General features: G+C 41.9%; 1 long non-coding RNA gene across 2 annotated transcripts; it reads left to right on the forward strand.

Annotated features, from left to right (window-relative positions):
- The first annotated feature begins 1891 nt into the window (after nt 1-1891).
- Nucleotides 1892-16947, forward strand: LOC135175094 (uncharacterized). 2 transcript variants are annotated; one of them, XR_010302231.1, is made up of 3 exons: nt 1892-1976; nt 15008-15662; nt 16497-16947. It is a non-coding gene; the product is annotated as an uncharacterized LOC135175094 (long non-coding RNA). The 2 variants fall into 2 exon arrangements; XR_010302232.1 differs by lacking the exon at nt 1892-1976 and adding an exon at nt 14285-14339.
- The last annotated feature ends 5566 nt before the right edge of the window (nt 16948-22513 follow it).

Below are 22513 nucleotides of genomic sequence, written 5' to 3' on the forward strand. Positions count from 1 at the left end.
AGGGAGGGCAAAGTGGTCCCACCTGGGATGGGAGGAGACTGCAACAGAACCCAGGTGCTCTGGGATTTGGGGAAAAAAGAGACAGTGTAGTCTGGGTGATTGGGTAGTGAGGTGTATGTGAACCTCCTTCCTGCCCTTCTTGTAGATGGGTGTCACACTAGCAAGTTTCCAGTCATCTGGGACTTCCCCCATTAACCAGAACTGCTGATAGATGATGGAGGACAGTCTGGACAATTTCTCTGCCAGCTTCCTCAGAACTCTTGTGTGGATCCCGTCTGACCCCATAAACTAATAGGTGTCCAATTCCCTTAGCAAGTCCTTTGCTTCTATTTCCTGGATTATAAGGGGATTACTTTGATCTTCAACCTCATCTTTCAGCTCAGGGATCTGAATACCATGAATATGGCTGGTTTGGCTACCAAGGACTGAGGCATTGCCCTCTGTGTTTTGGGTGGTGTGGCTCAACTGGTTATCAGTAAAGACTGAAGCAAAAAAATCATTGAGTGTTTCTGCCTTCCCCATATCCCCAGTAACCAGGTCACCTGGATCCCTCTGGAGGGCTCCCACATTCTCCCTAGTTCTTCCTCTTCCTCTAATGTACCTGTAAAAACTTTTTTTTTTGTTATCTTTGAGGTGTCTAGCCAGATTTATTTCCATCAAGGTTTTAGTCTTTCTAACTTTGTCCCTGGTTTCCTGAGCAATTTCCTTGAAATCATCCCAGGCCATCTGACCCTGCTTCCACTCCCTGTTGAGTCTCCTTTTGTGCTTGATTTTGGCCAGGAGTTCTTTGGTCATCCATGCAGGCCTGCTGGTGTTTTTACCTGATTTCTTCCTTTTAGGAATGCAGAGACTTTGAGCCTGGAGATGATCCTTGAAAGTCAGCTAGCTGTCCTGGACTCTCAGTCCCTCCATGGCCTTGTCCCATGGTATCCAACCAAGGAGATCCCCAAGGAGGCCAGAGTCAGCTCTTGTGAAGTTGAGGTTTCAAGCTTGCTGAGCACCACCTTCTTCTCTGTTCTTAGGATCTCAAACTACACCATCTCATGGTCACTGCAGCCAAGGCTGCCCATGAGCTTAGCATTCTACACCAATCTATCTGTTGGTGAAAACAAGGTCCAGCATGGCACCACTTCTTGTTGGCTCCTCTATCACTTGGAGGAGGAAGTTATCATTGATTCATTCCAGTAGTCTCCTGGATTGCCTATGGCCTGCTGCATTATTTTTCTAACAGATGTTGGGGTGGTTAAAGTCCCCCAAGAATGAAGTCCTCCTCAAGAATGGCTGAGGGAACTTATAAATAAGTAAAGGGTGAGTGCCGAGAGGATAGAGTCAGGTTCTGCTTGGCAATGCCCAGCAACAGCACAAGGGGCAATGGGTGGAAGTTGAGGCATAGGAAGTTCTGTGTAAATGCAAGAAAATATTTCGTTGTGAGGGTGACAGAACAGTGGAACAGGCTGCCCAAGGGGGTTGTGGAGTCTGCCTCTCTGGAGGTATTCAGGACCTGCCTGGATGTGATCCAGTGTGATGTGCTATAGGTGATCCTTCTCTGCAACGAGTGTTTGCCTAGATGATCTTTTAAGGTCTCTTCCACCCCCAAATATTCTATGATTCTGTGAATCCTCTGCATCTCCTATTTCCCCCCATCTTCAACCTTTTCTTTTCATCTACTTCCTTTCCCCCCATCTTCCCCTTTCTACCTTATTTACTTCCACTCCATCTCCCTCCTTTCAGCACCACTTCCCCTTTCCCACCATATTTCCCCCTTTTTTTTTCCCCCAAATCTCAGAGGACCTGGGTTCTGTTGCAGTCTCCTCCCATCCCAGGTGTGACCACTTGGGTTCTGTTGCAGTCTCCTCCCATCCCAGGTGGGACCACTTTGCCCTCCCTGCCCACTGCCCTATTTAATCGGCCCCAGGAAAGGCAGAAGCCCTAAGCTTGCCCATTTGGGCAGAGGGATCCTCCTCATCTCCTCACTGGTGAGTACCCATGGTGCTGCACTGGGTGAATGGTGAAGGGATTTCTAAAGGCCGGGGGGCCTGGTTGGCCCCCCGGCTATGTAGGGTTAGGTTTGACAATTGCTCTAACATCACCCACAGGCACTGGCTGGGTCTCTTTATTTAGGCTGAGTGCCTCTCTGTTGAACTGCTTCTTTCTGCTCACTTGTGAAACTGTAGAAATTACAGGAATAAACCTGTGAAATGTTCTGAGAAGCATTGAATTAGCATGGAGGAAATGTCTAAGAATCCCTAACAAGGAAAATGGAATCAACCTCAAAACTCATTGACACTCTTTTATGTCAGAGTGGCTAAAACCCTGTCTTCTTTTGTAGCTAAGTTAAAACTAGCTTTATTCAGTGGGAGGTGAAATCCTGACTCCGTTAGGCCAGGTCAGGGCACTAGAAGACTATGATGGGGGTCCAGGATTCTACTTGATTGAACTGCTTGGCAGCCAGAAGTTTTTACAAATTCTTACCTGAGCTCATGTATGTTTCTGCTTCAAACTGTACTCATTTGCACTTGAGCTAAGCTCTTTTTATGCTATTATGACTGAAAGCTGCAGTTCTTCAGTTGCTCGGAAAATATATTGATTTGTTCCCAAGTGAATAAAGGTGTAAAGCTACTACACAGGTCATACTCCTAAGTCTGTTTTTCACTTCTCATATGCACCTTAACATTCAGAGGTTTATAACTTAAAATTCCAAAGGAGTAACAGCAACTCAAGTTAGGTGCCTAATGAAGACAGCTGGACAAGATCTTCTCTTGGCTGTATCCTGGGTAAAGCCTGTTGTGTAAATTCAGGTTGGCATATGAAATGCCTTGCTCCTTTTCTACAGGGTGAGGCTTGTTCTGAGAGGCCTGGTAACATCAATTTGAATTTCTGTAGGGGATCTTCTGGTGGTTCATTCAACTGTCTTCAAATCAGCATTTTTGCAGTGAAAATGTCATGTTGCCGGTAGACAAATCCAGTTTAGTTTGCAACTGATGTGTTCACCACACACTGTCCCAGACACCATGTGTCCAGGGAGATCAATCCATGAAGGGAACCCAGCCTGTAAAAGAACATAATAAACTTGCTGCCATCTTCAAACACTTTGAAAGTAGCTGCTATGTTGGCTATGGTGAAATATCAGATTTGGAGCACCTAGAGTGGAGAAAGTTAATAGTAAAAGGAAGAATTAATAGATATGCATGTGACTTTTATAAAGTTCCACCAAGTTTAGCCTCCTCTCATTGGGCAATAATACTTTATTTGAAACTGGAATCTGCAAAGCAAGGTAATTCTTGCCTTAGGTTGCTCTGAAAACCTTAAGACAGCTGCTGGGAGTAATTGCACCTGAAATTGTGTCTAACACAATACAGCTGTAATTTCCAGCTAGACTGAAGGGTCCCGGTGATGAAAGGGAGAATTTAAGAATGGTGGTTTTAATGGGTTTGCTAAGATAATCTAGCATGCTGTTAAATGGCAAAATATAGGATGTAATATGTTTTGGTTTGGATTTTTTCTTTTTGGTGGATTTTTTTGTGGGGTTTTTTTCAGTATTACAAACCCAAGGTATTATCCTGGGTGGTTATATCAACATTTAACCGTGAAAATACACTTTATCCTGACATCTCAGTTTTCCTAGAGCACAATTTGATACTTTGTGCTGTGGTGGTTTGTATGTTGCACCCCTTCCCCCTCTACACACACACTTTGGAAATCACCCAAACTAGACTCAGCTTTATATTTACAGCTTAGCACACTATACAAGCAGGTATTTACAGTGTATATATATGTGTATGCAGAAATATACAAGTTAAAAGGTAATACAGAAACCTGAGTCCCCAGGACGTGCTCACAACTGCCCTTCCACCTTTTCACAACCCTCTCTACCCTACTACAGACATTGCCTTGTGGCCAAGGAAGATTGGAGGGCTGGTCGGGGGGGTTAGAAAGCAGGTAGATGAGTCACAAAGACAATAGGTTAGGTTAGAGAGAGAAGTTCAGCCCAAACACCAGGCAGTGACTTTGTTATCTATATTTACATTCTTGTCCTTATACATCTCAGTAAGCCTATAATGAAGTAGACATTGCCATTGTTTCCTTTTTCACAGCATGTAATCTAATTCTTCTCACCAAAACGTTCTAGACAGCTTCAAACTAGCACATGTACAAAAAACAACTTATTTGTTTCCTAAGGAAGTTCATGTTTATTAAGGAATAGAAGTATAGCAGGGAGGAAAAAAGTCTAAATTTAATGGTGGTATTTGTGCAGATTAAGAAACTGGGAAATATTCCTGAGGCATCCTTATTTCTTGGTTTAGATCTAGCCAGTGTTGATTTGAGAAGGGAAATGACAAGAACTTACAAGATGAAAATTGTTCCCTTGTAATTACACAATTTCCATTTCAAATTGAAGAAACTCAAGGGTGTATCACTTCATTATCTAAATTACTCTCCAATTCCAAAGCCAGAGAATTCACAAAGGATACACCCAATGTACATTCAGGGACTATTTTTACTGAAGGATTGATACACCTAAATATCTGAGAGTCCTCCAGCATCTCAGACAAATTTCTAATAGATGAGCTTATTATTAGTAATACTAACAATTCAGGAAGAAACTATAGTAAGACAAGCAATGGAGTCAGACTGTATGTCAAGAAGAAGAAAAGGGAGGCAGATTTGACTAATAAATATTTATTGAGGAGATTGATTTTCATAAATCATATTTCAGAGCAATCTCTGTATTTGCAAAGCCTGTTCTTTAGATAATGTAGGGGCACAAACTTCACTTGGGGAAGATGACTCCACCCTGTGAATTGATACTTGGAACCTAGTCAGTCCTTTTTTTATTTTGATTGCCATTATTTCTTTCCATTGGAACTGGATTAAAATCAGGAGGAACAATATGGCAGGGATGCTCTCAAATATCCTGAACAGAATTGTTTCTACAGATCTAAGTTCTGTCTCACTGCCTCTTCACAGAGAGCACACACACAAATACGTTTCTGACTGAAGAGCAAGAGAGGGACATCATCATCCAAAGGCCTGAACATTGCTAAAGGGAAACTAACACTGCACATCTGCAGCAGATACCTAAGCCTAAAACTATAGTCCTCTGACTGGGGAACAGAAAACTTAGCATTCATCTTGTGTCTAATAGCTCTCCACCAGAACCCTTACCCTTCTCCATCCTGGTTTATTTTACTTCCAATGGATTCCATGACCATAAGGGCAGGCCCATGGGAACCCAGGAGCCCAGCGACACTCACATGTTGCTGTTCCATGGTAGTGCTGAATTTGCGATGTAGTTTGAGGTGAAGAAGACAGATAAAAGGGACTAAATGAAAGAGCAAGGTTAGCTTTGTTTATGAGAAACAGTTGAGTGTTTCATACCAAAGCACAGATAGTGCAAGATTCATTTTTCAAGCTTATGATCTCCAGAAATCTCCACTGAAGCCTTTCAGTTTCCTGATGGCAATTTCCCATCACAACAGGGTCTCCTGGTTTGCAGAACTGTTGTCATGATAATAAGCTCTATTTCAACGAGCAGCAGTTCTGTTCAGGTACAAAATAGTTCTTACAAAACACAAACCCCACCAGTAAGGATATTCTCAAAATACTTTCCAAATATATGAAAATCTCTCTAAAGAAAATACTTTCCAGTACCACAGACAGCTGAAGGCAACATTTTTAAAGGGACTCTTAGAAGCATTTTTAGAAGGAGTTTTTGTATTAAAGGCATTTTCCTAAGAGCAAAATGTATTTTTTTCTTTATAAAAGCCAAATATCAGAGTTCAGATTTTTTTGAGGAAGAGGCAAGAAGTCCATCCTGAGCTGCCAATTAAAGTTACTCAGTTTCATAAGACTCTGAGATGTTCCATCAGACATCTCTTAATGATCTCACCAGGCACCACATATAATTACCTTTGTCTGTCATTTTTGGACGACTGTACCAAACACTCCTCTATTTCTCCTCAAAGCTTCTGTGCTGGCTGCAGATATGTGAGGCAGGAACGAGCAAAGAAGGCTGGAGAGAAGCTGCTCCTGCTTCTGGCTCATTGTGGCATGGGTAGTGTCCAGAGGCTGATGCTCTGGTAATGCTGAAAGAAAGAAGTTTCCTCCATGTCCTCCACAGTGGAAATGATGCTTTTATCTCAGTACTTTGCAGATGGTCTATTAACATCATTTCTGAGTTCAGCAAAGCATCTGGGCATAGCCCCTGCTTAAATTTGTAAGGGAACTGAAGTGATCAGAGGGCTGGAGCCTCTCCAGACAAAAGAGGCTGAGGGAGTGGAGGTTATTCAGTCTGGAGAAGAGAAGGCTCTGGAGAGATCTTACAGAGACCTTGCAACACCTGAAGGGCACCTCCAAGAAAGCTGGGGAGGGACTGTTGGCAAGGGCATGCAGCACTTGGACAAGGGGCAATGAGTTTACACTGGAGAAGGGTAGGTTCAGAGCAGAAATTCTGTAGCCATATTGATGTCACTCATGCAGACAGCTGCTATTGTTTCATGTGGAATGCTATTCCCTAGCTCCTCTGTCATCTGGTTACAGAGGCTTTTTAAAAGTTTATGAGCTAGTAGAAGGAAAACAGATGATAAAATGAAGTCCTCTAAGGCCTCTAAACTGTTATGCATCATCCATTTATCTTTAACAAAAGGGTACCCATCTAAATTATGCACACAGATAAGGTTTAGATTAATGCTTATCTTCTGGCTTTGGGGTTTTGGTTTCTCTGTTCTTATGAGCACTGCAAACACAAACCATGGCTCTTTTTAAGCCAGAATATTGCCACTAACTTCATTTGGGCTACTGTGACAAAAACAGGCGCAAGTGAAGATGGGAACTGAGCATGAAATTGCTTTAGAGAAATGGAAGCCTGTTTAGGCCTGATTGAGAACCGTTCCATACAATGTTGGTGGAAAATTCTGATGATGCATCTAAGATGAAATGTTCCTGTCCAAGATTCTCAGTCTGAAGCAAAGGAAGACTTCCACGTGGAGACAAGGATATCATTGGAGAGAAGTTCACCCCTGAACCATCAGAGCATGTATCTGAGCCACAGGAGATGAATATTTACATCTCTTTTCTTCCCAATTTAAACTAAGGGGCACTTGCTGGACCCACTCCCTCACTGGATCTTGTGAGAGATTTTTATAGACTCACAAACTTACCTACATTTATTCCTACACCTAACCTTTGTTCACAAATACTGTAATGGATTCCAGGCTACTTGTGCTCACTGATGGTTATGTATATCAGTAGTTTCAGGATAAAGTATTGTAGGTTGAAATCAGTTTCTTTAGCCAAGAAAGCTAATGGCACAGTGCAAGTCAGAGCTTAATCATTTCACAGCTTACCTCTCTCGATCCTGCAGCAAAAGTGTTTTGTCTATGGCAGCCCTTCTTTTCCTGTCTTGCTCAGCAAGTGTTCCCACTACTATAATTTCCTGAGATTTGCACTTACTCTGTCAAAATAACACATGACATGCCACTCTGAACCCTTTTCCATCAGCACGGTTGCCTCTGTTCTCCCTCCTGAGGAACTTTTGTAGTAGGATGCAAAACAATCTCTTGGTAAAATACCACAAACTCTGGTTTAGCATTAGCTTTCCAGCCTTTCTCTTGAAGCTGCAGGCTGACAGAGGGGGAATATACGCTCCTTGATGTCCAAAGAGAACTAAACAAAGAGTTGATTTTTCTTCCTCTGCTCAGATCAGCTGAAGCACAAGACCCTGAATGGAAGTACATCAGATTCAAGACCAACATGAAATGAAAACAGTAAAAAACATAGGGTTTGGGTTTTGTTGTTATTTTCTCCTCAGGATAATCTACATATTTTCCACTCAAAGCATAGAAGCAATAAGAATCTACTTCTCCCAACTGTTTGTTTTAAGTATTAAAGCTTTTCCTTCCCTTTTCAGGAATCACAAACTGTTTCTGCATGGAAGCACAAAATCAGTACTCAAGAGATGGTGAAGGAAAGAGGAGGGGAAGCAGTGTCCCCTCAGGTCAAACCAGGCTAAATATGGTCATAAGGCAATTTTTCTGTAGTTACAGCTAAGGGCAGTGCATAGGTGCTTTTAATTTCCTGGGCAAGAGGTGGGATGAGAAGGTAGGAGATACAAAAGATGGGATATGTAGTGACTTCTCTATTGTTCCCTAAATTTAAAAGCTAAGCTCACTTCTTTCAGTTGCAGCACCTTTCTGAAAGACAAAGGTCCTGGATAGAAAACCTAATTAAGGAGAAAGGCCTGAGTATGAAATAGAGTTTACAGTATCTTTTTATTTCCTTTTTTAATAAGTAAAGCCTTAAAGACATTTGTCTGCCTAAAATTAATTTTCCAAACTCAAGAGAGTCACAAAGACCATTTGTCTTTTTATATGTCCTTCATGTGTCATTTATTTTTATGTGCTGTCTGCAACTACCTGAAGGGAGGTTGTAGCCAGGTGGGGATTGGTCTCTTCTTCCAGACAACCAGCATCAGAACAAGGAGACACAGTCTCAAGCTCTGCTAGGGGTGATATAGTCTGGATGTTAGGAGGAAGTTCTTCCCAGAGAGTGATTTGCCACTGGAATGGGCTGCCCAGGGAGGTGGTGGAGGCACCATCCCTGGAGGTGTTCAAGAAAAGCCTGGCTGAGGCACTTAGTGCCATGGTCTAGTTGACTGGCTAGGGCTGGGTGCTAGGTTGGACTGGATGCTCTTGGAGGTCTCTTCTGACCTGGTTGATTCTATATCTTAAAAATATTGCAGTATTTCCATGAATGGAATTATTAAAAAATACAAAAGCAATGAAACTACTTTGTTTGCTTGTCAAAACAGAAAATGGAGGGAATCACAATGGGAGAGAGTCCTGCTGTGTCCCAGGTTTGGAGTTCGAGGGTTAAAAAATCCTCTAGGCACTAGAAAACTGTCATTCAATCCCATAATTCTGCTATCTCTCCATAAACTCTCATCAAAGCTAGCTCATTCTCCTCTCCTTCTCCTCCATCCCTGTGTTGGGTGAGAACTGCTCTTTTAAGGACAAATATGTAAGCAGCAGGCCTGTTCTGGGGCCTCCAGGGGCTCATGTTTAGGCCTATGAATGGCAGAGGCATTGAGGGGGGAGGATCTGAGCACTGGGGATTATAGATTTAGTTTTGGGTTGGGGAGAGTTCAAAGGGGTCACTATGGATTTTTTTATGTGCTTTGTAATTCCTTTCTGTGTCTCTTTGTAGATGTAGTTCTGTTTTCTCTCCAATTCATTTGAGAGCTTTGTTCTGATGGCCCTCTGGAAAAAACATGACGTAGTGTTTAAATAGCAGGAAAATTTTCACTTCTTGCTTCTAGTTTTGGATCATGAAGGAATAGATTATTGAACATAGGCAGAAGCTCCTAGGAAGTTTATTTCCAAGGAGAATAGAGATAGGAGTGGGTAAGGCTTATCTTTAGTTTGTTCCTGTAGTTAACTATCATCTAATTAATAAACTGCTTAGGAATATGGGGATTATTTTCTTCACTGCATTAAATAAGACTAAATATGATCAAAATCTGGCCCTTAGTGTGTAACTTCTTTGAGAATTCTATGACTCTATGTTCCTTGATAATCTAATGTACTCTGCATTCATATCTGGTGAAGGTATAGTTAACATCTGACTGGAGGAATGCTACAAGGTTTGGAACTAAATAAAAACAAGTTTTATCTTTTCTGTTATTATTGAATAGCTCTCTAATGAGAGGAGTCACCCAGCACACAATCTCAAGACTATTCCCTCTTTTCTCTGCAGAAATTCTCGCTTGACCACCCTGATCAATCAGGCAGAGAAAGATTCATGTTTTCTTCTATTCACTACATCCCATTTCAAATAGACTAACTGAAGCTTTTATACATAAGAAAGCAGATCAGTTACACAACAGCTAGGGAATAACAAGAAATATGAAGTAAAACTTTCAATCTCTGTCTCTGAGGTCAAAGAAAAGATTTGAACTCCTGTACTTCTTGTCAAGTTGCTCCCAGCATTAAAATATTGTGTGTTTGCCTTTAGTGTGACTTACAGGAGAACTATAGGTCTGAAAGAGGCTCAGGGTCATGAACCCAAATCTTCAGTTGTAAGGGAAGGGTTCATAAGAGAAGCTTTTCTTGGTCTTTGCTGAGGTTCATAAGACTCCCTACCAACCCTGTCTGTCCCATCAATCTTTTTTCCAGGCACTGCACAATAAGGCCTGATTAGAAATAGGTTTTTTTCTGATGCTAGCACCAGTGAAGTGCTATCTTTTTCTGAGTTGCTTCATGGTATCTGAATATTATTTAATTGATAGAGAATGGTGTATGCCTTTCTGGTACTACTTTCAAAAAGAGAGGCTGAAGGCAAAACTGCCACTTGCTATACTGCTTGTTTTAAGATAAGGTTACTAGAAATGTGCTGGCAGCATTCAGTTTTGTCTCGCTGAGTTTCCAAAAGGATAAGGGCATTGCCAAGAAGGAACAACCATATGTAAATGCAACTTGCAGTGCTTGTAAGATAGAGAAGCCAAGGAAGACAATGGATTGCATTTCCACTTGTCAAGAGCACTTCAAATGGAGCTCTTGACTGAGCACAGCTGCTCTTTATTGGACCATCTCCTAAAACAAACCCAGAAAGACCCTAGCCAGCACTAGTCTAGGCTCAACACATTCACATCCATGTGGCACTGTGCAGTCAGATTTCAGCTGGAAAGCTGTGTCTGTTCCAGCTGGCCATTCTTGCCAGTGAAGATGATGGTTCAGGATGCAGTTAGTGCTACATAGCTTTATGGTTTGCTTAGTCTTGGCTAATACAAGGCTACACTAATGTGTATGTTGTCTAGACAGAAAGGCATATAAAGGGCGACATTCATGCCAGTTCTGAGGCTTTTAATACTGAACTCAAAGGTGCTTTAAACTTTACACTTTACTTTGATTCTTATCTATTGTTTATGCTTGGATTTGATAATCTTAAAGATCTTTTCCAATTTAAATGATTCTATGTTCCTTGATAATTAAATCTATATGTTTGTGGTGGTTTGACCCATTCACATTTTTAGATGGACAGGAGAGAGGGGGAAATACAACAGAAGGCTGGTAATAAGATATAAGTAGTAATGTGAAGCAAAGCAAAGACCATGCATGGAAGTGGAAACAAAGAGGTTCTCTACTTCACATCAGCACACAGTGGCTCATCTCTTATGGGAAACAGAGTTCTGCATTTAGTGGTTGCTCTGGAAGACAGACACCATGAATGAATATCGCCACACTTTCTTCATTCACTTAATATATATGTATGAGCTGATGTCATATGGCATGAAGTACACCTTTGGTCAGTTTGTGTTAAGTGGTCCAGCTGTGTTCCCTCTCAAGACCTTTCTGACCCCTCAGCATATTCTTGGGGTGAGAAAATAGTGGCAAAGCACAGCCTGGGCGATCATCCAGCAGTAGCCAAAACGCAGAACTAGAAAGATACTCTGAGGAGAACTAACTCCAGTTCAGCCAAATCCAATACTACATTAAATATCATAAGGTTGTGGGGGAGAGGATTTTATACCAGGAAACACCATGTAAATCTGTCAAGATCATAAGACTTACTAAGACAGCTTAAATATTACCAATGAGCATTCTGGGGAGAAGAAAATGATTGGTACTTAAGTATTCATTATGCCACCAGAACAAAAACTTATGCCTGGAAGTTAAGTCCAAATCCAGCTAGAGCTTAGGTGCTGTCCATTTCAGTGATAAACTAGGATCTAGAAACCACGATCAAAGGCCAGACAGTTCTACTTCTCTTGCTCTCTCCAGATCACATCCAGATGCCTTCCTGTGATCTGCTCTGTCTAAATAGAATTACTGGTCTTGATATAGAGCAGGAAAGGGAAACCTGGTTTGTTATAGCTCGGATATCTCTCAGGATGATGGGAAAAACCCAGTAGTCCTCAGCCATACAGTTGCAGCCTCAGTGGCTTCAGGTGTCTGGAGTGCGGTGCAGACTTGCGCAGAACTGCAACAGCCTAATTCTAGTCATGTATGATGATGTGCATGGCTATGTAGTGATGCACAAAGAGATGCTAGAGCCAACACAGAGAAAGATGACACCCATCTCTGGCTACTTGGGTAATAGTGCCATACTCTCGTGGCTTCAGATCTCAAGGTAGTATATTTAGGCTGCGCTGCACTCGTGTACTTCATGATTGGCTTCTTTAGAAGGGTCTTAAAATTCCCCTTATACCTTTAATGGTAAAACAGCTTAATTTTATGTTCTTTATGACATGTAAATAAAAACTGGAAAACTAATTTATGCAGCAAAAATAAGTTTGTTTTTTCATTCACTTAATAGATTGGATTTCACTCACAGCTGTGTATTTTTAGAGGCAGAACAAATAACTATGGACAAAGGGAGAGAAGAGGCTGCTGTTGAAGCTCAGAACCATTCTCCTTCTCTCAACAAGGTGACACAGGCAAGGGATGCACACAAAACATGCATTTAAACCAGGAGAGGGCTGTATTCTTGGCTTGGTAAATTCATACTGAATTTTCTTTTTAATGCACGCTGCAGTGTATGCTGAAGAGATTAATAAAAATGATTAATTAGTTTGGGTTTTTAAAGTAGTTTTTAGTATCTATTCAGGAAATGCTACATTAATAATAGGTTTTTTTCATTTACATTACAAAAAGAAATTATCTGAGAGGCCTGACTTCAGACACTCACAAATCTTTTTATTCATTGCTAACAGTCAAGTAAAAGGTTAAAAAGTTGCTTCTTTTGTTTTGATGCTGTCCCACCCCAGTTGATTTCTTCAAGGTACACCTGGTTGATATTCATAAGACTTCATATTTAAGCATTTCCACTTCTTTTTAGCTTTTGAAATCAAATATTCAGAGTGGTGACCTGTTCTTCTGGACAAAATTACTGCTTCAGAAGTCTCTATTAAAATACTAATGCAAATTGGAGATTTTATTATAACTATGACTTTAGTGTGCATTTATGATTCTAATTAAAAGCAGTTAATCTGTCAGAAAAAAAATCTAATTTTATACCTTTAGAATTATCATAAGAAGGAGCACTTCATCACACAACAGTGTTTTCCAGTAATTCAGCTTTAAAATAGGAAGGGAAGGGGTTTGGGTTGGTGCTTTTTAATGTTAAGAATTTATGCTAGTGTTCTGTTCTTAGGACTTCATGAATAATAGCTTCTCATATTAAAACATCAATAGGCTTTATTGGAAATGAAGTCTTCCATTAAGGCTGTCTAGCCTGTATTCCACTGAACTGAGGCAATGTGGGAGGGGGAAAGGGGGCAAGCACCCCCCTGTGTCCACAGTAGCCATACTTAGAGTGGTTTTATATAACATTTTCTCCAGAACTTGATGCTGACCATATTAAACAGCTTCTCCTACAATGTGTAAGAGGAGGGGTGATAGGAGAGATTAAATGATAGTTACTTCTCCTGATGCCTTATTTTGCATTCACAGTAATTGTTGTTGCTGTGTGTTTATTAATTCCTTTACCCACCAATTTTCTGTGACTCTTGAGAGCTGTGACAAAGCTGGAGGGGTAGGTGTGGAGCAGTATCATCCAGAAACTTGATGTGATGTTTATAGTAAATAACTCAGAGAAGCAAACATTGTGAAATGGTCTGTGAAAATCTCTCCAATAAAAAGAGGATTAAACATTTTAACATATCTTTATAATTTTAACATCTTTATATATCTGATAAGAAGAGGATAACTGTGAGTCACCTTCATGTGTACCCAAAGACTTTCCTAGCAGCTATTTCCAGAAACAACATCCACAGTTGTGAGATTTTCATGGGCAGATTTTAATTCTGAGGCTGACAACAGGAACTATCTCTGTATATGTGAAGATGATGCCAAGTTCCTGAGGCACACACACAGACCCTCCTGCCATCAGGTTTGGACACCAAGGCTCACTGCTTCCCTCAGTGAAAGTTGTCAGCATTAAATTAAGAATTCAGGTGTTCTGATGCCCACTGTCTCTTCTATCAGTTACAAAATCATTTAAAAACAATCAGGCTTTAAGGGAGCTCTGAAGCTCTCAATGCTGGGCCAGCTTTTAAGCTAGGTCAGACTGCTTACGGCTGTGTCTGGTCAGCTTTTGAGTATGTCTTAGGATGGAGCTTTCACAGCTTCAACTGGATTTGGTGTTTAGCCATCTTCTTTGTGAACATGTCTTTCACCACATGCAGTTGAAGTTTCTCTGGTTAAAACCTGTGTCCATTTGCCCTTAGCCTATTACAAAAGAGATCTTCCCTTTCCTACAGATAACTTTCAGACAGATGAAGGAGCAGTTAAGTGCTTCTCCCCTAGGCTGACCAGTGCTGGGCCTTCAGCCTCTCCCCACAGGTCAGAAGCTCCAGTCCAAATCAGCTGGGGGGACTTCTGTTGAACTTGCTTCATAGTGTTGATGTTTCTTGCACTTTGCGGCCCACAAATGAACCCAGTAGCTCAGAGAGCAACCCCATAATGGCTAAACAGAAATCAAAAGCCATTCCCCTTATCTGCTAGCTGTATTATTTGCTAATACTTGTACAGGTTTTGGCTGAGATTGTATTCTTCATAGTAGCTGATATGGGGTCATGTTTTGGATTTGTGCTGAAAACAGTATTTGTAGTACAGTGATGTTTTCATTATTGCTGAGCAGTGCTTACAGAGTCAAGGCATTCTCTGTTTCTTACACCACCCCATCAGACAGCATGCTGGGAGGCACAGAGAGTTGAGAGCAGACACAGCAGGAGCAGCTGACCCCAGCTGATCAAAGAAATATTTCATATTGTGTGATGTTGTGCTCAACTGATAAAGCTGGGGGAAGGAGGAAGCAGAGGGACATTTGGCTTTGTGTTGGAGCCCTGCTTTCCTGGAGATGGCTGAACACCTGCCTTCTGATGGGAAGTGGTGAATAAATTCCTTGGCTTACTTTGCTTCTGTGTAAGGGTTTTGCTTTACCTATTAAATTCTGCTTATCTCAATCCATGAGTTTTCTCACTTTCACTCTTCTGATTCTCTTTTTCCAGCCCATCACAGCAGGAGGGAGATTGCTGGCTGAGGTTAAACCACAATAATATCTTATGAATCTGGCCTTCACCCCAAGGATACATTGCTGACTGAAGAAGGGTCACAGGTCCTTTGCTACAAAGTGCTTTCTAGACAGCCATTGCAGACTTTGTGCTGTTGCACAGGCTTGTTCTGTTCCAGGAGCCTTACATTTGTCATTGCTGAACACCATGAGTTTCCTGGCAGTTCATTATTCTTTCAGCTTGTCAAATAGTAGCTTTGCCCTTTGGTATATTAATGGCTATTCCCATTTTGAGCCATTCATTACCAATGCATTCCACTGCATTGACCAGGTGAAGACACAGAACAGTATTGAGTCCAGTATCATTCACTGAGGAACATCACTCATTACTAGCCACTTAGCAGACCTCAAGTGAGTTCTCACTAACTTTGAAAACAAAAGTGCATACAGTTACTCACTCATCTTGTAGCCTTCTTATTCAGTCTATACTTCCTAAGTTTGACTGCAATACATTTTTCATCCTTCCACATATGGAAGCCTGACTTCAGGAGGAAGAATAGAAATTGTTTTCTTCCACCTTTAATTTCTCCTGTTTGTTTCTGTCCTTACTGCAGATCTCTTGCTGTGAGTGGCCTGCAGCACTTAAATAAAAGGTGAGTGGAAATATAGAGGTTTTGCTTTAATTTTTGAATGAAAGAGACTGTAATTCTATCACGTTACTGTGAATCCATGGAGGTCTCTGTATGCCTACTGTAGTAAAGACATCTGCTCACTGTGCTATGTTTGAGCTGACACTGAGGTTCTCCCACACACTGAGAGTGGATTTGATGCTGAGGCATTTTCTCTCTGATAATTTTGGATTCCTACTGTTCCTAAAAGCACATTGGGCAACACAAACTCTTGTCCCCAACATACTGCCAGTTTTCCCAACTACCCTCTTCCTTCTGTATTGTCAGAGATAAATGTAGGAATCTGCCCTGGGAATGTGGGCTTTGTACTGCAACATAAGTGGAGAGCTCAGAGATTTCCTTAAGGAAGTTATTTATTCTGCCAGGTTCTCCCACAGAGGACCACCACAGCCTGGTAGTTTGGGATTTGACCATTCAGGTTGGGTATCTGCCTGGAAGATGCTCTGTGTTTTTCTTCAAAAGCTGGGTTTTATTTCCACAAGAGGAGGAAAAAGTGAGGTTGGAGGGAGGGATACACCCAAGCCAGCACACGTTGAGAGCAGTTGATGCAGGCACAGCTAATATTGGGCAAGTTGATTATTTTGCAGATAATATGCTTTGTTTTGTCAGCAGCTGCCTCAGTTTTAACAAAAGGGTTTGCACATGATACATGGTCCAGGTGCTGGAGACTGCTGATCTAGTATTCGATGCAGTGTTTATGCAATTATGAACTAGTTATGAAACTTGTTCTCAGCAGCTGGAGAGAAATCAGGTGTTTTACCTTTTCATTCTGTGTTCTTCCACACCTTTTCCAAATAGGCAATAATTATCTGCATCCTACTTGAGGTGACTTGAAAGACCCATCTGAAAGAATCCTCTCTTGAGCATGTAACTCACCTGGTGATGTGATGATTACATTAGAACTGAGAAGTGCCTCAACAAAGACGATCGTGAAGAATCTGCCTGAAGCTCTGCCCACTGAGATAGCACACCTGGCAGTCACATGCATTACAATGGGACTAGCGTGTGGGCCAGGTGGAGCTATGGTGAATGAACCAGGAAGCCCTGAGCTATACCAGTTTACTGGGAGAAACATCACTGAGGATATCTCAGGCTAGAGGCATCAGGCCAGATAATCTCTCCTATCTACCCCCCCCAATGAAGGACTGTGAGGTGGCAATTATCAGGCCTGCTCTCTCTTTCCATTTGCTCCCCCATTTCCCCTGTTGTGTTTGCTCCATTTTCTCTAATAAATAGTTATGTCTTGATACATGATCTTGTTTGTGCCATTTCATTCATGGGCATGTTCAAAGAAGGGCTGCATCTCCTTTCCAGCCTTCGGACTGAGACACCATCTTCTTGTAACTCTTGCTTGGCATGCAATCCCAGGCACAGATACAGGCTGGGTGACAAATGGTGGGAGGGCAGCCCTGACAGAAAGGACTTGGGGGTTGGGGTTGATGAAGAGCTCAGCATGAGCTGACAGTGTGCACATGCAGCCCAGGACACAGCTAGCTCTCTGGGTTGCATCATGAGAAGTGTGGCCAGCAGGGCAAGGGAGGGGATTCTCCCCCTTTATTCTGCTCTCAGCAGACCCCACCTGGAGTATTGTGTACAGTTCTGGAGCCCCCAACACAAGAGGGACATGGAACTGTTGAAGTGAGTCCAGAGGAGGGCCACAAAGATGATCAGAGAGATGGAGCAGCTCTGCTATGAGGACAGGCTATGAGAGTTGGGGCTGTTCAGTGTGGAGAAGTGGAGAATTTGAGGAGACCTTATAGTGGCCTTCCAGTATCTGAAGGGGGCCTACAGGAAGGCTGGAGAGGGACTATTGACAAGGTCTTGTAATGACAGGACGAGGGTTAATGGGTTTAAACTAGAGGAGAGGAGATTTAGGGTAGATATTAGGAGAAAGTTCTTTACTGTGAGGGTAGTGAGACACTGGAATGAGTTGCCTGGGGACACTGCAGGTGCTTCCTCCCTGGGTGTGTTGAAGGCCAGGTTGGATGAGGCCTTGAGCAGCTTGCTCTAGTGGGAGGTGTCCCTGCCTATGATGGGTCATTGGAGCTGGATGATCCTTGAGGTCCCTTCCAACCTAGACCATTCTATGCACGTGTTCCCAAGCAGACATTATTTTCTGTGTTGTCTATTAGAGTAGTGTACACCAAGTTTTGTCCTGTCTGGCCAGCAAGAGAAGAGAAACTTCTCAAACAATCATTCAAATGTGTAGAAAGGTGCACATCTGAAGCTCCACCTCCTTGAAGACATCACCCCCTAACACATCACTTGGTTGAGGTTCCTGTTTCTGCATGGGTTTTACAATCATTTGTTTTCTGCTTAAACTCAGTGCTTTTAAAGTAACTTTATCAAGGTTCTTTTGATATTTTCCATTTGGCACTGCAAATAAGGCAACAGTCAAGGTAGACATACCTGGGATGGTATGAAGCCCAGACACGTTTTCAAATGCTTAAATTTATACTTTCTGCTGTAACCCACCAGGCTTGACAGCAATCTTCAGGTGGCAACAAATGGCAAAAAGGATATTTGGGACATTAATATTCTATTTTGATGTAAATCAGGGAGTTTATCACACAGCATGACCTCTTATTAGAGTAATAGAATCAATTAGGTTGGAAGAGACCTCCAACCTATCCCCCAGCCCTATCCAGTCAACTAGACCATGGCACTAAATGCCTCATCCACTCTTTTCTTGAACACCTCCAGGGACAGTGACTCCACCACCTCCATGGGCAGCCCATTCCAATGCCAATCACTCTCTCTGTGAGGAACTGTGTCCCCTTGTTCTGTTGCTGGATGCCAGGCAGAAGAGGCCAACCCCCACCTGGCTACAATGTCCCTTCAGGTAGCTGTAGACAGCAGTGAGGTCACCCCTGAGCCTCCTCTTCTCCAGGCTAAACACTCCTATGCTCCCTCAGCCTCTCCTCATAGGGTTTGTGTTCCAGGCCCCTCACCAGCTTTGTTGACCTTCTCTGGACACTTTCCAGCACCTCAACATCTCTTTTGAATTGAGTGGCCCAGAACTGGACACAACACTCAAGGTGTGGCCTGACCAGTGCTGAGTACAGGGGAAGAATAACCTCCCTCGTCCTACTGGCCACACTGTTCCTGATCCAGGCCAGGATGCCATTGGCTCTCTTGGCCACCTGGGCACACTTCTGACTCATCTTCAGCTTACTATCTATCAGTACCCCCAGGTCCCTTTCTTCCTGACTGTTCTCTGTCACTGTCCCCAGCCTGTAGCGCTGCTTGGGGTTGTTGTGGCCAAAGTGTAGAAGCCTGCATTTGGCCTTGTTAAATCTCATCCCATCTCTGCTCACCCATCCAGCCTGTCTAGGTCCCTCTGCAGGGCTCTCCTACCTAGCTTGGTGTCATCTGCAAACTTAATAATACTAGACTCAATCCCCTGGTTCAGATCATCAATAAAGATGTTGAACAGGACTAGGCCCAGAACTGAAAATGGCTTGCATGTACCCATTATGATTAACTGAAGATGACACTGAAAATTCAGTAGCAGAAATTGATGTGCCTTGTAGAGGGGAAGATAAAAGAATCTGGTACAGTAATTTGGGTCCCAAATCCTCTTTTGATTTTTAGACCTCCAAAAAGAATCTCTTTCATCATTGCTTTATGTGGAGAAGCCAACATAACTGATGACTGCTTATGGTTCTTCTACCACTGAGAATATGCATATATTACACCTTTTAAATCCCCAACATGTAGCCATACTTTCTGAATGCAGATAGCAATCATTTCAATAATTAAACTACAGAATTACTAAATTACTTGAGAGACTCCAGCAGGAATGCTGGAATTTTAATGCCTTATGATCAAAAGCCTCCTTAAATAAGAACAGCAAACAGCGATAGTTGTGCTCACAAGTGCAAGCTGTGCAAGTAAGGAGACCTGAGTGTAGACCAGTTTGAAAAGGAAAAGGCCAAGCTTTATTTTTCTCCTAATTGACTTTGAAAGCCTGGGCTTTTGGGCACACTGCACTGTGCTCAGCCTGATTGACTGTTACATTTGTGCTGCTGGTTTTAGTGCCTCGGTTTTAATGTGGGCACTTTCCCCCTCCCCCAGCCACTTTTTTTTTCCTTCTGTTTTTTAATAATACTTCTTGTATATTTCCTATTCTTCAAAGTTATTTGGAAAAAAAAAATACAGGGAAAAAAATGTAATCATAAGGCTGGCAGTCAGATTATTCTGACTAGATATTCATCATTTTGTGTTTCTTTTCTAAATCAGGTTAAATTCTGGCTTTTGCAGCACAGTCTACCAATCAAAGAGAAAGTCACAGTGTCCATTTCTTTGTGACCACACCTTCTTAACCTCATTGTTCTTTTTTTCACTTTTGTCATAAAGACCACTTTGGTGGAAGCTGTTCTGTAAAGCTGTTTATTGCTTTGCTTTTTTATATTCACAGATAAGAGAGCATTATGAGAAAAAAATCAGTGTTGCACTAATCTTGTTTTGCTTTGTGTTGTGAACATGACTGTAAAGTCCAAACAAGCACTGAAGAATTATGGAAGATTCATATTTGCCATGTTTTCACAAGGTAGATTTAACTGAGGAAAAGTGGCTTTGAAACCACAGAAAGGAAATATCTGCTTTGCATACGCTATTGCATGCTCTCAGCTGGTGGGGTGACTGCGTAACAAACAGCTCTGTGCCTGAAAGCAGTGCTTTTCGTTCTTTGTCTTCAGCAAACTTGCCTTCCCACAGGAAAAAAACTGTTGTGATTTTGAGAAATGTGTGGGTACAAAAAGTCAGGCACTGTTCTGAGAACGAAAGAGGGGGTTCTGGTGCTGCTTTATATCCCAGCAGATCTCCTTTTCCCTTATTGCTGCTGTGTGGCACACCTGCTGCTTTCCATACAGAAGTGAGCTCAGCCTGAGTGATTGCCATTTCAGGGTTTCTTCCAGGTCCTTTTCTGTGGGCAAACTGGAAGAAATGGAGACATTTAGAAAAGGCATTTTCCAGCCCCATGATACTCTATTCTTGCAGCCTTCCCTCAACTTATGCTTATTTTACATAACATTCATACTTTCTGTATGTTTCAGTTAGCCTCTGGGCTAAATGGAGTGCACAGCAGTTCAAATCAGTTAAAGATTGTTCCTTCGTGCAATAAAACTGCATTTGCTTCATTTGCCATGAAAGATAAGCAGCAGCTTCTGCAAATCAAATATTCTTCCCCCCTCCCTCCCTTTGTTACACAATGATTCATAACAGCAATTTCATTTGTTATCATATTAAAGGATTTTAATTCATCCAAATGGAAGCCCTTTTCTATTCTCTCTCATTACTTGTATTTATGCTAACACTGTAAAGACAGTCCAACATGGGGCCTTTCATCAAAAACACATAAAAAACAAGGAAGCAGCATGAAGTAGATGACTTCTTCCCAATTTTTGGCTATTATGTTGCAGAATGTAAAAGCTCTGGAGAGATCTTATGGTTTTGACTCTGCCTGTAAAACAAAAGATGGAAATGCAGACTCGCCCTATGTGTTAGTGTGAAGGTAGTGAATCAACTCATTTCTCCTGTTTTGCTTTTTCCCAGAAAGGATTAATTTTATCTCTCCTTCACTTGAGGGCACTCCCATGCACCTCTGCTTACACTAACTCCATATATTCTTGCTGAGCTAGGTCTTCCTTGTAACCTTTTCTTTTCACTCTGTTATCAGATGGGTTTTGCTTGGTTGGGGTTTTTTTATGCAGTGTATTTTCATGCAAAATTGGAGGGTGATGTTCGAGGCTGTAACTGCTGCATCTTTGTTAGGCTTCTGGGAAGTACCTCTCCTCCTGGCACACCCTGTGTAGCTCAAAGGAAGGTGTTCATCCCTGCTGCCATGGCTAAGCACTGATGCTCTTGCTGCTCGCAGGCTTTCATTTCATTGCACAGTATCAGAGGCTCTTGAGAAGTCTGTTAAATGGAGCTCTCTGCCCATCTGGCTGACACAAGTTGATGTGCTGGATCTGGCTCAGCTGGAAGTGGTCCTTTCCATGTCTTCTGAGGTGCTTTCACAAAGCACATGGCTTGCTCATTAGGAAAGTGTTACAGCTTGTAGGCACAGTTAATTAGCACTTATGAATAAAAGAAAAATAGAAAGGAAAATGAGAAGAGTAAGAACAACAAAATGAACCTGAAGTAAAAAGCACATAGCTCTGGAAGAGCAGAAATTTAATACAAAAATATATGTTGATACTGTAGCTTTTCAAGTTATTTTGTCATTCCCAGTCTGACATAAAGCAAATACTCTGTGGTGTGCAGTGTGGCTGAACTAGCACATAAGCACACACAGGTAGAGTCTGCCTGTCAGAGAGGTGCTTCTCTGGTGTCAAACAGCCACGAAACTGAACACTTCAATAGGGGGAACAAAGTAACCGTCATGAAACTTTTAACAACCATCTGAATACAGGTCACTAGTATCACTTTACCTTCCTCCCTGTGACTGCAATTCGTTGTTAGATTTTTTTCACATCTGTATTATGAAAAGCTCAAAAGCAAGAACTGCACTGCAGAAGTGACAAGCTGCCCTCTATATGGCTAAATACAAGCACTAAAAATCTTCCTGGGAAAAAACTAGAGCGTAGGAGGATAAATACATTTTGAGCCTTCCTTCTAGACTGTAAAAAATTTAGTGCAACATGTAATTAAAGATTATAGTGTGGTATAGAAAATACACTAATGAGCTACATAAAGGCTAAGTTGCCTGACATTTTGAGTCATTTGAGTTTGCAACTCCACTTGTACAGTGTTGTGGGTGAGCAGTACTTTCATGACTATACAAAGACAGTCCCTTAGGCTCAGCACAGCCA

This window comes from Pogoniulus pusillus, chromosome 4, assembly GCF_015220805.1.
Source record: "Pogoniulus pusillus isolate bPogPus1 chromosome 4, bPogPus1.pri, whole genome shotgun sequence".
Taxonomy (NCBI): domain Eukaryota; kingdom Metazoa; phylum Chordata; class Aves; order Piciformes; family Lybiidae; genus Pogoniulus; species Pogoniulus pusillus.